Consider the following 18,039-nt stretch of genomic DNA (forward strand, 5'->3'; position numbering starts at 1 on the left):
CCTCACCACCATAGTAATAACAACAAGAGAGGCATATGGTTCAATTTTCTGCCCAATTTTAATTGATAAAAATAATAAAACTGTTGCCACCATCTCTACTGCCCCTGTTTTATATTGCAATCAGCAACTGAAACCTTTCTACCTCTGGCAAGGTGGTCAAAATGATGTCAATTGACTGATAGATAACTGAATTTACAAGATGTTGCCCAATGTATAAATGACTCTAGAGAAAAGAACAACAAAAATATCGGTCAATGCGTTGATTTTGTAGAAAAGAGTTAAATAAAATCAAAACACCAACATAACGCCTGTAATTACTTAAAAGTCCCATTGTTTTAAGTGGGACTTAAACACTACCAGATGCTTCTCAGTGAAATGCCACAACTGGATGGAACGATTCATCTTTAAAGCCCCAAAATTTAAGTAGATTTATATTTTCAACTTTCAAATAGGCTATGAGGATTAGGGTAGACTGCAGAGTTTATCCAAGTCACAGAGTTTCATGTATCCACATACTTTTTTTTCATTTGTCCAATGAAATATTAAATATATTTAGAAAACTAGGTCATCAGATTTGTTCTGGAATTTAAGGCCTGGATTTTACCATGCACAGAGTGAAAAATATCTTTATTTGAAATAAACGATACTGGTAGTTCCACTTAATATGAACAGACACCCAATGAACAGCATATAGTCTGGACTGATTTGTAAGTAAAAGCTATAATATGTAACGCCCCCCCCCCCCCCCCCCCAAACATTTCAAGGTCAAAGAGGATTGCAAAGTATATTAATAATAAGCTATTTGAAAAAACATTTTTTTCATATAGCTCTTTTTCTCCATGGGTGGTGCCCTCTTCAAATACAAAGGACTTTACTTATATGTAACAGCTTGAAACATTCCTATAGGCTAGCTTTGGCTTAACTTTTATCTGTTCCTCAAACACCTATTGCGGGGTTCTGCAAATGAAAGGTATTTAATCAATTAGTCAATCATATTTATTGAGCACGTACTGTGTTCAGAGCACTGTACTAAGTGCTTGGGAGAGTATGACACAGCAAAGGTGGTAAACGCGTTCTCTGCTCACAGCAAGTTTACAATCTAGAGGGGGAATCAATCAATCAGTAAAAGAGAAATACAGAATAAATCTTCTTATAAACATTGAAAGTTTGGCTGATAGTAGTAACCAAATAGGTTGAGCTCCTACTTTTTTCTGAAAATATGTGTTCATCTTCCTAATGAGAAGACTTTTAAGTCCCTTGTAAATTATAAGCTCCTTGTAGGCAGGGATTTTGTCTAACAACTCTATTATACTGTAATCTCCATATGCTTAGTACAGTGCTCTGCACACATAAAAGGCTTGATAAATACTATTGATTAATTGGCTAACAATCGATAGAACTGGTTTTGCTCAGGAATGGGTGTCTGGAGACTTAGGTAATTGCCCCAGTTTGGCCCCAGATTCTCTCAGTGATTTGAGGAAATCAATTACTTATTTGTTGAGCACTTACTGTGTGCAGAGCACTGTACTAAGTCCATTGGAGAGTAAGATATAACAAAGTTGCAATACATGTTCCCTGTCCACAAGGAGTTTACGGTATAAAGGAATAGCTTGAGCATTCTATATCCTGATTTCCTTACCTGTCTATTAATAATGTCCAGGATTATTGTGAGGCTATTTAGAAAGCTACTATGGAGTGTTGTATAAAGTTCTACGAACACAAAACAAGTTTCTAAAGTGGAAGAACAAATAGGCCAGAGTTCACTTAGAAAGATGCATGTTTTTCCCATTAAAAATTATAGATTACCTAACAGAAGATGAGAAACATTAAGATACGATCCCCTGTAGGCTAAGAAATTGTTCTGTGTATTCATAAAGAGGTCATCAAATTCACTAGAAATTCTAAGAGGAGATTTCTTGGTTATTTCTAACCAAGTCTTGTCTAGATGTATTTATCTCAGGAACAACCCGGTAAAGTTGTTTTTTGGCATTCAAAGATGTCACTATTGACAAGATTTTTTTTATTAGGGTAAGTGTGGTTAAAACCAATGAATGACAAATGCTTAGAACAGTGCTCTGCATACAGTAAATGCACTAAATAAGATTGAATGAATGAATGAATGACAGTCTTTTTTGCAACAAAGCTCCTTGTGGGCTGGAAATGCCTGCCTACTCTGTACTGTCTCAAGCGCTTAGTAAAGTGCTCTACACACAGTAAGGACTCAATAAAAATGATTGATCAATTGATTGCATATAATCAATCAAACAACGTGTTTTTGCTTGGTTGCAATGGAATGAAGTGGATTTAAAGTCAGTCAAGTAGCAAGAACAGAGTCAACATCATGTTCTTTTTGGCCACATCTAATCCAAATTGGTACTAGGTTAGAAATTTTCCTAGTTTACCTTGAGGTCCCATTAGTTATAAATAATTGAAATATTTGTTAAGCACTCACTATGTGTTAAGCACTGTACAATTATCCAGTCAACTAATCAGTGATATTTATTGACCACCTATTATGCCAAGTTCTGTTTGCAGTGATGCTTTGGTGGCCTTAGTTTGTTGAAGCCACTATGAGTCACCCCACTTTTGTCATGTATCAGCCAAATTTTTCTGCTGCTCTTTTCCCAAGTTTCCTACTATGCCACAAAATCGGAGATTTGGCTTTAAACCATTTCATCTTCTTTCCTTCTCTCTTCAAGCTACCAATCAACAAGTGCTTGTGCATTCCTTGTTATCCATTTCCCTTTGTGCTTTGATCATATATGATCACGACCACCACCTTCACCATCTTTATGTCAACATTCATTCATTCATTCAATCGTATTTATTGAGCACATACTGTGTGCAGAGCACTGTACTAAGTGCTTGGGAAGCACAAGTCGGCAACATGCAGAGATGGTCCCTACCCAACAATGGGCTCACAGTCTAGAAGGGGGAGACAGACAATACAAAGCGTATAGACGTGTCAAAATCATCAGAACAAATAGACAAGGCTATATGCACACATCATTAACAAAATAAATAGAATAGTAAATATGTACAAGTAAAATGAATAGAGTAATAAATCTGTACAAATATATACAAGTGCTGTGGGGTAGGGAAGGAGGTAGAGCAGAGGTGGGGGATGGGGAGGAGGAGAGGAAAAAGGGGGCTCAGTCTGGGAAGGCCTCCTGGAGCAGGTGAGCTCTCAGTAGGGCTTTGAAGGGAGGAAGAGAGCTAGCTTGGCAGATTTGTGGAGGGAGGGCATTTCAGGTCAGGGGAAGGACGTGGGCCGGGGGTTGACGGCGGGACAGGCGAGAATGAGGTACAGTGAGGTGGTTAGTGGCAGAGGACCGGAGGGTGTGGGCTGGGCTGTAGAAGGAGAGAAGAGAGGTGAGGTAGGTAGGGGCAAGGTGATGGAGAGCCTCAGTATTTATTGTGTGCCCACCACGTGCAGAGCACTACAATACGTGCACTGGAACATTCAATAAATGTAGAAGACAATGTCCTGACCATGAGGAGCTCACAAAAGCATAGGTTTCAGTCTGAAGTAGTGTAGTAATGATATTTATTTTAAGCATTTACTCTGGACAAAGTACTCTGCTAAATGCTGCAAAAGAAGAGCTGAGAAGCAGCATAGCATAGTGGATAGAGAATGGGTCTGGGAGTCAGAAGGTTATGGGTTCTATTCCCGGCTCCTCCGCTTGACTGTTGTGTGACCTTGGGCAAGCCACTTCACTTTACCTCATCTGTAAAATCGGGATTGAGACTGTGAGCCCCACGTGGGGCAGAGACTGATTTGCATGTATCCACCCCAGCATTTTGCACAGTGCCTGGCACATAGTAAGCACTTAAAAAAATACCACAATTATTATTATTAATTCACAGGTTAGACTTCCCCGGGGTCCCTAGCCCTCTGGACTAAATATCTTTCAGAATCTCACTGCCATCCTCCTATGCTTTGATGATGGCTCATATTAACAGCTCTTGTCTTGTCTTATGTTGTTGAATTTTCTCCAAACAATAGCAACCCCATGGACACATCTCTCCCAGAACTCCTTACCTCTAATTGCAAAAATCTGATAGTGTATCAATAGAGTTTTCTTGGTAAAAATACAGAAGTGGTTTACCATTGCCTTCTTCCCCCCAGTCAACTTGAGTCTCCACCCTTGACTCTCTCCCATGCTACTGCTGCCCAGCATAGGTGAGTTTTGCCTTGTAGCTGATTGCCTCCCACTTGCTTGCCACTGCTCAAGCTAGAAATGGAATGGAGTGCCTCTGCTCGACTCTCCCTCCCATAACCGAGTCTGGTAGAGTACTGGAAACTTTCCAGGTGTGATCCTGAGAGGACATTAGCTGTTCTAGAAGTCAGCTATAGAATCTGTGTCACGATCATGTCCTACAGTTGTTGAGAAGTCTACAGATTGCTCTGACTTGGGTGTCCCCTTGGTTCTACGTTGTCTGTCCATCTTGTTTTTGCAGGCCTTCTTAGTTATCTTTCCTACTCCTTTATCTCCCTTGGTGTAAATCGATTATGTGCTTGCTGGGTAGCAGAATTATGATGGATTCAACTCTGTCACTGCTTGAAATCCTTATAATACTACTACTAATAATAATAATTGTGCTTACTATGTGTCAAGCACTGTCTGCTGGGGTAAATACAAGTTAATCAGGTTGGACACAGTCCCTGTCCCACAAGGAGCTCACACTCTTAATCCCCATTTTACAGATGAGGTAACTGAGGCCCAGAGAAGTGAAGTGACTTGCCCAAGGTCACACAACAGACAAGTGGCTGTCAGGATTAGAACCCAGGTCCCTCTGATTCCCAGACCCACGCTCTATTCACTAAGCCATGCTGCTTCTCTAGGACTAAGAGTCTCAGGGTGTATGCTGGACTTGACATTGACATAGTAAAAAAAAAAGACACAGCCCTCAGGGTTAGTATTTACCATTTTTCAAGTGAGTTGCCCCCTCTGGACTGTAAGCTCACTGTAGGAGGAAAATGTGTCTACCAATTCTGTTGCCTTGGGCTTTCCGAAGGGCTTAGTATGATCCTGTGCACACAGTAAGTGCTCAGTAAATACCACTGATTGATTGGGTGGCAGTGTGGCTAAGTGGAAAGAGCCTGGGCTTTGGAGCCAGAGGTCATGGGTTCAAATCCTAGTTCCGCCAGTTGTCAGCTGTGTGACTTTGGGCAAGTCACTTAACTTCTCGGTGCCTCAGTTACCTCATCTGTAAAATGGGGATTAAGACTGTGAGCCTCCCACGGGGCCACCTGATCACCTTGTAAACTCCCCAGCACTTACAACAGTGCTTTTGCATATAGTAAGCGCTTAATAAATGCCATTATTATTATTATTAATTTTCCCATTCTGACCCATTCCTCCTCCCATTTGCTTTGCAACAAGGTAAGGAAAATGCTATTTGTTTTTGCAGACAGGGAAAACTTCAGGCTGTAGAGATAAGACCTCCCTAGGCAGGCTGAATTGGAGCCTGCACTAGAACCCAGGATAGTTGATTTTATTCAGACATGATTAGACTCTGCCCTTTTCTTCCCACTCTTACTCTCAAATCCCTCTGACTGGTCAAATTGGATGGCTTCAGCCACATTCTTCCTCCCTTCTTCTATCACAAGAGAAATCTTCCTTGGTAATCGTAGATTCTAGAGGAAGCCTTCCTCCTTGATTTTTCACAATTAGCCTAAAAACCATTTGCCTCTGCTCTTCCCTTCGACTACATTCTTTCCCATTTCTGCAGCAATAACTGAGCTGTCCTGGCTTGGAGAGAGGCTTGGCAGAAGTTTAGGAGTTGTTCAGAAAAGAACTAGAGCCAAGTTTAAACTGTTCTTCTGGAAGCCAAGTCATCTGGATCTGGACACATCTGTTTGGACTGTCGGCTAGTCCATTTCAACCTCTTTAATGCTCTTCTTAGTGTTTTGCTTTTTTTATCAGATCCTTCTTCTATTTCATTAGTTTTCAACGTGTCATAGAGAAACCAATCACAAGATGTCCGAACACCCTCCCCTTAAGAACTTGTTTTAAAAAATAAGCAGATGAAGCTGAACACATGCTTCTGACCTTCCTCCCACCCTGACACAGTCAGGATGATTCTTTTGGAGGAGGGAGTGGGGTGGAAATGAACAAATCGGGAATTAGCTTGCATTTCAGGTTTTTTTCATGGCCCAAGGCCGGTCAGAAGAGGACATGCATTTTAAAAATCCAGTCGATGCTCCACCAGCTGACACTGGAAACTAATTATCCGCCTTCATCCACACGTGGCAGACATCCTACTTGACTTTCTCGAGCCTTTTAAGGCAGCACATTCGGCGTCTGGAAAATTTTTAGCCCTTGCATTCCAGCTTGCATATTTGGAAACTGTAGTTATTCAGCGGAGAAAGCAACTGCCAGCGTGGCGGAGCTGGAAACCAAAATTTGCTTGAAGTAGTTAACCAAAATGCTTCAGAGTAACAATTCATTTAAGGTGGTCGCTTAAGCAGCTGAGTGATTTCACCTTGAATTATTAAATTAACCTGCTCTGTGGTTTATTGTCAAGGTACATGCTTCAGACCATTCAGAGTGGCATTGCTAATTTAGAAAATAAACCTTTGTTGCCATATAGCTGATTGGCCACTGGTGACTACCGGTTTGATTACCCGTGATTGTCTCTAAACCGAGTGGAAGGTCTCTGTTCACTGAAATTCATCAGTTGGTGAACAAGTCAAATGTACCCATTAGGATAGACATCAGGGAGGCCTAGTGGAAAGAGCACAGGCCTCGAAGTCGGGGAACTTGAGTTCTGACTCCGGTTCTGCCACTTACCTTCTTTATGACCTTTGGCAAGTCATTTAACTTCACTGGGCCTCAATTTTTTAATTTGTGGAATGGGGATTCAATACCATCACTCCTCCTATTTAGACTGTGAGTCCCATGTCGGACAGGGACTGAAATCAATTATCTCGTATCTTCCCCAGAGCTTAAGTACTCATGCATTCATTCATTCAGTAATATTTATTAAGCACTTACTGTGTGCAGAGCACTGTACTAAACACTTGGGAGATTACAATACTACAATAGACACATTCTCTGCCCATAATGAGCTTACAGTCTAGATGGGGGAGATAGACATTAATATAAATAAATAAGTTACAGTTGTGGACATAAGTGCTGTGTGTGGCTGGGAAGGGGGATGAACAAAAGGAGCAAGTAAGGGAAAATGCAAAAGGGAGTGGGAGAAGAGGAAAGGGGAGATTAGTCAGGCGAGGCCTCTTGGAGGAGATACTCCTTCATTAAGGCTTTGAAGGTGGGGATCATAATTTTCTATCAGATTTGAGGAGGGAGGATGTTCCAGGCCAAAGTCAGGATATGGGCAAGGGGTCCGCAACAAGATAGAAGTACAGTGAGAAGATTAGTATTAGAGGAGCAAAGTGTGCAGTCTGGGATGTAGAAGGAGAGTAGCAAGGTGAGCTAAGAGGGGGCAAGGTGAAGAGTTTTTCTCTGATGAAGAGTTGGATGGGCAACAACTGGAGTTTCTTGAGAAGTGGAGAAACATGTCCTAAGCATTTCTGTAGAAAGATGATCCAGGCAGAATAGTGAAGTATGAACTGAAATAGGGAGAGACAGGAGGCTGGAAGGTCAGTGAGGAGGCTGATGCAGTAATTCAGGTGGGATAGGATGAGTGATTGTATTAACGTGGGAGCAGTTCGGATGGAGAAGAAAGGGCAGATTTTAGCGGGGATGATACTTGACTCATAATAAGTGCTTAACAAATACCATTTAAAAAAAACATCCTGCTACCACTGATGGAGACAGTAATTCCGGGTGAATGGACCATTGCCATGACCCACTGATGATCACATGTAACATTTTTATGCATTATGCCCCCACCAGCTGGATAGTGTAGTGTCATGGGAAAATGTATTTATTAAAGCATCATGTCTACTGAAGGCAGTACAACACACAAAGTACTCAATAAATATGATTGAATTTAGAAGAAAGAGTATGGGCCTGGGAGCCAGAGCACCTGGGTTCTAATCCCAGTTCTGTCACTTGACTGCTGTGTGAGAGTTGAAGCCTAGAGGTTAGTATTCCTGACAGCATTTTTCAGAAGTTGATTGAAAGAAATGATAGCATTTTAAAGTGTTTAAATTAGTCTCTGATATATACAGGGGAACTATGGGATCGCTAAATTCTTGATTGCCTGAAATGTTTACATGGAAAACAGTGTGGCCTAGTGGAAAGAGCAAGGCCCTGGGAATTACGGGAGTGGGGTAATAATCACACATATCTGCCACTTGTCTACTGTGTGACTTTGGGAAAGTCAAATAACTTCTCTCTGCCTCAATTTCCTCATCTGTTATATGGGGATTCAATACTTGTTTTTCCTCCTACCTAGCTTGAGAACCCCATGTGGGGCAGGAATTGTGTCCCACTGGATTATCTTGTATCTACTCCAGTGTTGAGTGAGGTGCTTCACACTTGGTAAGCATTTAACAAGAACTGTAATTTTTGTTATTATTATTATGGTATTTATTAAGGGCTGACTACGTGTCAGGCACTGTACTAAGTGCTGGGTAGATATGAGCTAATCACGTTGGAGTCAGTCCATGGGACATGGGGTTCACAGTACTATGCCCCATTTATAGAAGAGGGAACTGAAATACGGAGAACATAAGTGACTTGCCCAAAGTAACACAACAGATATGTGATGGAGTTGGGATTAGAAATGAGGCCATTCTGACTCCCAGGCCCACACTCTATCCACTAGGCCACACTGCTTCTATTGACATATTGACAAGTTATCGACATGCATCCTACTGCTAAGGTTGGAATATGGCTACAGGGAGATAAGCTAACAAGGGGGTTAAGCAATAAGAATTGTGAGCTTCCTGAGGGCCACGAACCCTAACTGTTTCCCACCTGCATATTGTCTTCCAGTGCTTACTATGGTATTCTACACAATGTAAGTGCTTAATAAATTTATTAGCACTACTACTACTATGGGCAATGTATGGCTAATGGAATTGTTTATTTAATCAGAATAAAGTACAAATAGGAGGAGCTGCAGGTCTTAGCTCATGAGCAATTAATCAATGTATTTGTTGAGAGTGCAGTCGATCCATCAACCAATGCATTTATTGAACACTTACTCTGCACTGAACATTTATATCGAGCACTTGGGAGAATACAATAGAGTTAATTGATATGGTTCCTGCCCTCAAGGAGCACACAGTCATGGTGGGGAGATAGACATTAAAATAAATTACAGATAAAGGAGTCAACCGAGTGTAAAGATATATGTACATACATTCTGTCTGGGTGGGAAGCTTAAGGGGTAGAGACAATGCAGAATGGAGTGAAGATGGGGTAGGGGGTGAGTGATTAGTCAGGGAAGGCTGCCTGGAAGAGATGTGATTTTAGTAGGATGAGGAAGTAGGAAGCATAGTGGATAGACCTTGGGCCTAAGAGTCAGAGGATCTGTTTTCTAATTCCAGATCCACCACTTTTCTGCTGTGTGACCTTGTGCAAGTTGCTTAACTTCTCTTTGCCTCAGTTGGCTCATCTGTAAAATGGGGATTAAGATGGTGAACCCCATGTGGGACATAGACTGAGTCCAACCTGTTTATCTTGTATCTATCCCAGCTCTTAGAACAGTGCCTGACACATAGTAAGTGCACAACAAATGCTATAAAAAGGGTGTGAGCAAGGGACCAACAGGGAGAGAGATCAGAGTGTCTGTTTATTGTTGTAATGTACTCTCCCAAGCACTTAGTACAGTGCTTTGCACACAGTAAATTCTTAATAAGTACAATTGAATGAATGAAGTGAGACAGTGAGTAGGCTGGTGTTAGAGGAGTGAAGTGTTCGGGCTGAGTTGTAGTGAAAGAGGAATGAGGACAGGTAAGAGGGAGGGAGCTCATTGAGTAACGAAGTTGATTGGCTTAGTACAGAACAATAGGATCAGAATGCATGTTTCCTTACATAAGATATGAAAGGATAGTCTAGGATAAAAGTGGAATATCTTGGCTAGGTTCTACACTCAAAATCAATGGGCTGGTGTAGAATAGTCACATTATTCAAGAAAGAGCTAGAGGAAAAAAGCGGGGATGAGCAGCACCATTCTAATCCTGATTCTGCCACTTGTCTGGTGTGTGACCTTGGGCAAGTCACTTAACTTCTCTGCACCTCAGTTACCTCATCTTAGTACAGTGCTTTGCACAGAGTAAATGCTCAATAAATGTGATTGATTGATTCAAGGAATTTACCATCTAATGGGGGAGGCAGACAAAAATTATACTCACAGAGTGAAAGTTGGAGGAAGAGCAATTATAAAGCAGGAAACAGTATAAACATATGCAAAGTAGATAAATAAATGAAAACATATACGTACATGAGTGATGAGCAGTTGTTAAGTGTGGATGTTAGTCTAGTGCAACTGGGATACTGTGAATTATAATAATTGTGGTTTTGTATTGGTGTAATTAATTAGGGAAGGCTTTCTGGTATAGGGTTTTTTTTAAGCAAGGCTTTAAAGATGGGGAGGGCATGGTCTGGCATATTTAGGTGGAAAGGCAATGCCAGGCTGAGGGAACATTTTACAGATGAGATAAGTGAGGCAGAGAAGTGAAGTGATTTGCCCAAGGTCACCCAGCAGACAAGTGACGAAGCCAGGGTTAGAACCCAGATCCTCCTGATTCCCAGGCCTGGGCTCTATCCACTACGTCTCGCTGCTTCTTATTCAAAAAATACCACTGATTCATTGATGAACAAATAATTCATTGATAGATTTTCCAGGATTCAGTTTGGTAGAGTTACCAGGGAGGGTACTACTACTGCCCTATATTTGAAGCAGAGAGAGAAGAGTTTCCATGTGGCCTAGTGGAAAGAGCATGGATCTGGGAGTCAGAAGAATCTGGTTTCTCTGCTACTTTTCTGCTATGTGACCTTGGGCAAGTCACATAGCTTCTACGTACCTCAGTTACCTCATCTGTAAAATGGGGTGAAGACTGTGAGCCCCATGTGGGACACAAACTGTATCCAACTGGTTTAGCTTCTATCCCAACACTTAGTACACTGCATAAGTGCTTAACAAATGCTATGAAAAAGTCACAGCTTAACAATAACTGGCAGGCATAGGACATTTGCCTCAACGGGGTTGTCAGGGAGGTCAAAAGTGTTAGTAGATGCTGTTTTGATCATTCCATGGAAAAGCTTTCCATTATGTATTCCTGGATGGAAAGTTAGAGACATAGAGGGAAAGTATTACATGATCCATCCCTAACCATTACTATGGATCTCTAGGAAGGAAATTATCACATTCTGTAAGCATCTTGTTGCTCCTATCAGAAGCAGAATCCTGGGATGGATGGATCCATCCATGAGTCTGGAACAGAAATAGCAGTGTAAGTCTCATGTATAACAGAAGCGCTTTGCTCTGCTCACTTTGAAATGGAAATTACCACCGTCTTCCACAAAGGGCATTTGAGCATTTTTCCAGTGGCGTGTACAAGTTATACACTTCTACACCAGGGCTGCCTATTACTAACCCTGCCCCCTAATGATAGCATAGAAGCAGCATTGCCTAGTGGATAGAGTATGGGCCTGGGAGTCAGGAGGACGTGGGTTTTAGTCCTGGCTCCACCACTTGCAAGCTGTGTGACTTGGGCAAGTCACTTAACTTCTCTGTGCCTCAGTCATCTCATCTGTAAAATGGGGATTGAAACCGTGAGCCCCATGTGGGCCAGGGACTGTGTCCAACCTGATTTACTTCATATCTACCCCAGCACTTAGAACGGTGCCTGGCACATAGGAAATGCTTAACAAATACCATAAAACAAGAAGATGCCACAAATATCCCGCAGTCTAAATGTGCTTGGTTTGTTTAGTAAGTGGTAATCTGACCTACTTTCAGTGAGTGAATCAGCAGTTGCTGGGCACAGGCATAGTCACCATAACAAAACACCCCCAAGTCTGTGCCTTTATCAACCAATCAATGAATGGTATTTGTTGAGGTATGTGCAGAGTACTGTACTAAACCCTTGGGAATTACAACAGAGTTGGTAGGCCCCATCCTTGCCCACAAGAAGCTTATTGTGTACTTGGGGAGATAAGCATTAAAATGGATTAGGGTAATGAAAATAGTAGGTAGTAATAATAATGATGTTTAAGTGCTTACTACGTACCAGGCACTGTACTAAGTGCTGAAGTGAATACAAGCAAATCAGATAGGACACAGTCCCTGTCCCATGTGGAGCTCACAGTTTCAATGCCCATTTTACAGATGAGGTAATTGAGGCACAGAGAAGTGAAGTGTCCTGTCCACAGTCACACATCTGTCAAGTGGTGGAGCTGGGATTAGAACCCATGACCCGGATCATCTTTGTGCAGAAATGCTCCGGGCATGTTACGCCCCTCCTCAAAAATCTCCAGTGGCTATCAATCAACCTATGCATCAGGCAAAAACTTCTCACTCTTGGCTTCAAGGCTCTCCATCACCTCACCCACTCCTACCTCACCTCCCTTCTTTCTTTCTTCAGCCCAGCCCGCACCATCCGCTCCTCTGCCACTAACCTCCTCACTTTGCCTCGTGTTCTTACCTGTCCCGCCATCGACCCCCAGCCCAGGTCCTCTCCCTGGCCTGGAATGCCCTCCCTCCGCATATCCGCCAAGCTAGCTCTCTTCCTCCCTTCAAAGCCCTACTGAGAGCTCACCTCCTCCAGGAGGCCTTCCCAGACTGAGCCCCCTCCTTCCTCTCCCCTTCCTCCCCCTCCCCACCCCCCCACCCTACCTCCTTCCCCTCCCCACGGCACCTGTATATATGTCTGTACAGATTTATTACTCTATTTATTTTACTTGTACATATTTACTATTCTATTTATTTTATTAATATGTGTTGCTTTGTTGTCTGTCTCCTCCTTCTAGACTGCGAGCCCGCTATTGGGTATGGACCGTCTCTATATATTACCAACTTGTACTTCCCAAGTGCTTAGTACAGTGCTCTGCACACAGTAAGCACTCAATAAATACGATTGAATGAATGAATGAATGAATGAATGACCTTCTGACTCCTAGGCCCATGCTCTAGCCATTACAAAGTCCTGCTTCTAAGATTGGGCTGCTCCACTGGGTTAGCAGTTTCTGTGTGATCTGTTCTGGGCTATATCTAGCTTGGAGGACACTACACTTTCTTGGACGTAGGAATTAGCAAGGATGTAATCTCAAATCATCTCTGGAAAATCTTAGTGAGAAACCTTGAGAGCAGCAAAGAGGAGTAGGTAAGTTTCTTTTCTTGAAATTCCCTTCTCCTATTCTTCCAGCTCTCAACAGTTCATGCCAGAATTTCCTGGGAAAGATCTCCAAGTCAGTTTGGCCCTGCCTAGAGCCCAGAGTTCCTCTCAAAACCTCAGTGAAGAGAGTGATGTTGAGGAAAGAGAACACTCAAATCATAATCCAAGCCATGGAAAGAATAAGACTGGGGCTCAGGGTTTCTGACTGACTTTTACCCCAACACACCATTCTTGAGCCTCCAAGATCCCAGAGATGAGGTCAAAGGAATCATTCTACATAACTGGCAGTGTGATCTGGTGGATAGAGCAATAGGCTTGGTAGTCAGAAGGACACAATAGAAGACTGTTGTGTGACTCGGGAAAGTCATTTTCTTCTCTGTGCCTCAGTTATCTCATCTGTAAAATGGGGAATAAGACTGTGAGCCCCATGCAGGACAGTACTCTGTCCAACTTGTTAAGCTTGCATCTACCTTGGTGCTTAGTACAGCACATAGTAAATGCTCAAATACCCTGAAATAAAACCTACTTTCAGTGCCAATACTTGATAATTTTTCTCCCTTTCCAATTTTCAAAGACCTTTTCTAGGCATTGTGAGATGATTTAATCCACTTAGTATAAATTTTAGGAACCCAATCACATTTACCACAAGGAAAATGATGATAATGGCATTTGTTAAACTCCTACTATGTACCATGCACTACCTTTTTCAAAATTCATTGTGTATGGAATCTGAGCTCCAAATGGGAATTCCTCATTCTCTTGTCAATGCACTTCCCACAGCGATTGTGTATGAACAGATGAATCATAGGATTCACAAGGTCCTCTGGAGATTTTCTGGTCCTCCTGAACCCCGGCCGATGTCATCTAAATCATCTCACACAGATGGCTATATTGTGTATCCTATTTATAACAATCTCCAGTCAAAAACATTTCCACGACCTCCCTCAGTAACCCATTCCAGTAACAATTATCCTCTCAGCCACAGATCCTTCTTGCCATTTCATTCCATTTCTTCATCTCCCAGCTTCAGCAGGAATGGCGATTGACCAATTATTATCAGTGGCATTTTTTGAACACCAACTGTGCACAGACCACTGAATTATGCATTTGGGAGGATTCGATAAAAGTACAATAAGTTAATCAATCAATGGAATTTATTGAGCACTTCCTCTGTGCAGAGCACTATACTAAGCATTTGGGAAAGTACAATATAATAGAATTAGCGGATATATTCCCTGCCCATGAGACTAGACTGTAAGATCACTGTGGGCAGGGAAATTGTCTTTTATATTGTTGCATTGTAATCTCCCAAGCACTTAGTACAGTGCTCTGCCCACAGTAAGTGTTCAATAAAGACGATTGACTAAATGACTGATATAAGGAGTTTACAGGCTAGAGAAAACCCCAGTTTTCTCTGAAGATCCTCAAATCTAAAGGAGGTGACAAGCAGATGGAAAATATTTACAAATAGTGGTGGCAGGAGAAAAAACAAAGTTACAGCTAGTAGAAGTTGAGTAAGTATGCGAAAAAACAATAAAGTGCAATTATATATGGTGTACATAATTGCTAAGAATTTCTTTATACAATCTCTGGACTGTAATCTCACTGTGGGCAGGGAATCTGTCTACCAACTTCATTGTATTGTATTCTCCCACGTGTTTAGTACAGTGGTCTGCACACAAGAAGTGCTCAATAAATACCATTGATTGATTGATTTATAATCATAAATGTCAAGGATGGCTGTTGGGTTGAATCAATCTGGGAAGATAGAAATTACTCAGGGAATATTTCCTGGAGGAGGTGGGCTTTCAGAAGGGCTTAATCCTCTTCTTCTCTCCTCACCTCCACCGCCCCCGCCTTCTTCTCTATCTCCTTATCACCATCACTATGAATACTGAATTTATACTGTGAACATAATAGTGCACTAAGTGCTTGGGAAGATACTAACAATTAATATAATTTATTGAGCAATTACTGTGTTCCGAGCTCTGTACTAGCACTTGGGAGAATAATACAGCAGAATTAGCAGGTACATTACTTGTCCATAACGAGCTTACAGTCCAGGGATAAAAACAGAAAATACAGACACTGCCCTTGAGATGCATACCATCTAAGGGCCTCAGTTTTCTTTACAGATTTAAAAATGCATTTTCTTTAAACCCCTCTTCATAGAGCTTAAGACCCTTTAATTATTTCTGTGGCTGTTGTCCAGAGCTGAACTTCATATTCCACAACATCTCTAATTGTGAATGGCAACTTGTAGACTGCATTCTACTGACTGTTTTACTGGGTGGAGCAAACTGGGTGGATGAACTCACAGTTTGCAAATATTATCACAGTCACCTTTTACTAAATGGCTACAGTCCTGAGTCCTGTGTAGTCTCTGTCCTTTTCCCAAATACAAAAGTTACCTCATGATTCTTGAAAAGGAGGTCTGAGCATTCAACAAAGAAGAGCAGCCCTTTAAGGAAATCAAATGAAAATAGGAGAGGAGTTTTACAGGCATTCAAATAGACATGCTTCAGTTTTCCAAACTAGAGTTGAAAGATCATGAAGCTACAAGTAAACAAGAATCTAATAGGTGCTATTATCCTCCCTCTAGACTGGAAGCTCTTTGTGGGCAGGATCGGTTTTACCGACTCTGCTGTATTATACTCTCCTAAGTGCTTAGTAGAGTGCTCTATACACAGTAAACACAGAATAAATATTATTGATTGATTGACTGAAGTAATAGGCAGCAGAGCAAGTAAACATCAGCTTTCAGAGACTTCTCTTGTGAATTCAGTTATGGATCTAGTGGTTGTGAAGTTCTTTACAATCCTTAAATGAAATGTACTAAATAGCTGCCATATATGCATTGAAAATGTTATTCAAACCATATCTTTACTGAGAATTGTCAAAGGTGATTTACAAGTGATTTGATGAAACCCAGAAACCTGTTGGCAGAGTCTCATGAGGGAAAAGAAACCATATGTAGGACGGCTTATTTAATGGAATACTTACTCTCTATATTTCGAGGCAATCATCCTATCCTTTATATCCCATGGAATCAAAACCACAGGCTTCCTGATTTTTCTTCCAATGTTAGGAGCCACAATTACCATAAACATAGGTTGAAAAAAATGAATCTCATTGAAAACAGTCCCAAAAATATTTTCCATGTAGGCTGAAATTACTCACATTGGTGACATGCTTTTTTCCAAGACTGCAGTGTTCCCTGAAATGAGTAGGGTAAAAGATAAATCCTGCTTTCTTAGTGGTACTTTAGCTAGATTTTGACAATGGAAGAATACAGGGAGATTTTCAGATTTTAATTATGTGCCTTAAAGTTCTATGGGAACCAAATTGTCTTAGGAATTTTCAGGCCGTCACCTGCCAGCACATCAATATGTTATGAGCCACAGAATTCAAGCTCAATGCCAACATGATTTGCCTTTCTTGCCAACAGTGGGTTCAGAACGACTGAGAACAGCTATGTGGGAGAAACTAGCTCCATTTTAGAGGGGGATTTCTTTTCCTGTGCTCTTCCTGAGCCCCACATTGCTCCCTCCACAGTACTCCCACCAATTACTCTCTTCTCATTGCTTCTTCCACACTACTCCTTCCACCTTGCTTCCTCAACATTTCTCCCTCCACATTGCTATTGGTACCTGAATTAACCCAGGTTAATGACTCCACTGACAACTTGACCCAACTGAGTAATTGCCTCAAATCACTGCAATATTCTTTCTGTCTTTTTGACTATTTAGGGAGCTGAAGTGGACAAAACCTTCCTTAACTCCCCAGGGAGGGCAGTACTCTGGGGCCTTGAGATTAATACTTGGACACAAATTTAGGAGTGGTGGGCAAGAAGGAATTTAGAAAATGATCCCTATTCAGAAGGAAACACGGACAGCTCTTGGAAATGAGTGAAATGTACAAGGCAAGATGGATTCTGCCATATCTCCCAGAAAGCATCAGTGTGACCACTTGAGAAATAGAGTGAGAATAGTAATATAATAGTAATGATGGCATTTGTTAAGTGCTTACTATGTGCAAAGCACTGTTCTAAGTGCTGGGGAGGATACAAGGTGATCAGGTTGTCCCACGTGGGGCTTACAGTCTTAATCCCCATTTTACAAATGAGGTAACTGAGGCTCAGAGAAGTTAAGTGACTTTCTCAAGGTCACCCGACAAGTGGCAAACACAGGATTAGAACCCATGACCTCTGACTCCCTAGCCCAGACTCTTTCCATTGAGCCAGGCTGCTTCCCATGTGGCCTAGAGGATACAGTATGGACCTGGGAGTCAGAAGAACCTGGGTTCTAATCCCAGCTCTGCCACTTGTCTGCTGGGTGACCTTGGGCAAGTCACCTCACTTTTCTGGGCCTGTTACCTCATCTGTAAAATAAGGATTAAGACTATTAAAGCCATGTGAACCCCATGTGGGACATGTACTGTGTCCAACCTGATTAGTTTGTATCTACCCCAGTGTTTAGAACAGTGCTTGGCACGTAGTAAGAGCTCAAAAAAAATCACCACTCTGAGGCCCAGAGAAGTGAAGTGACTTGCAGACAAGTGACGCAGCCAGGATTAGAACCCAGGCTGCACTTGACTGCATTGTATTTCCATGTACGATTTAAATAGTTAATAGGAAATGTTTAAGATTAAGCCCATTCCCAATGTTATCCACCTGAAATCCTCCAGGGACTGCAATCTAATATAGAGCTGGATGAATATTTGCAGAAGTATCAAGGGTGGATATGAATGCATCATGGTAAAGGTAGCTTTTTGGTTGA

General features: G+C 41.7%; 1 non-coding gene across 1 annotated transcript; it reads right to left on the reverse strand.

The window, feature by feature from the left end:
• Window positions 1-4,193: 4,193 nt before the first annotated feature.
• On the reverse strand, window positions 4,194-4,330 carry LOC119931242. Its single transcript, XR_005452094.1, has one exon. It is a non-coding gene; the product is annotated as a small nucleolar RNA SNORA7 (small nucleolar RNA).
• Between the last annotated feature and the right edge of the window lie 13,709 nt (window positions 4,331-18,039).

This window comes from Tachyglossus aculeatus, chromosome 7 (assembly GCF_015852505.1).
Source record: "Tachyglossus aculeatus isolate mTacAcu1 chromosome 7, mTacAcu1.pri, whole genome shotgun sequence".
NCBI lineage: Eukaryota > Metazoa > Chordata > Mammalia > Monotremata > Tachyglossidae > Tachyglossus > Tachyglossus aculeatus.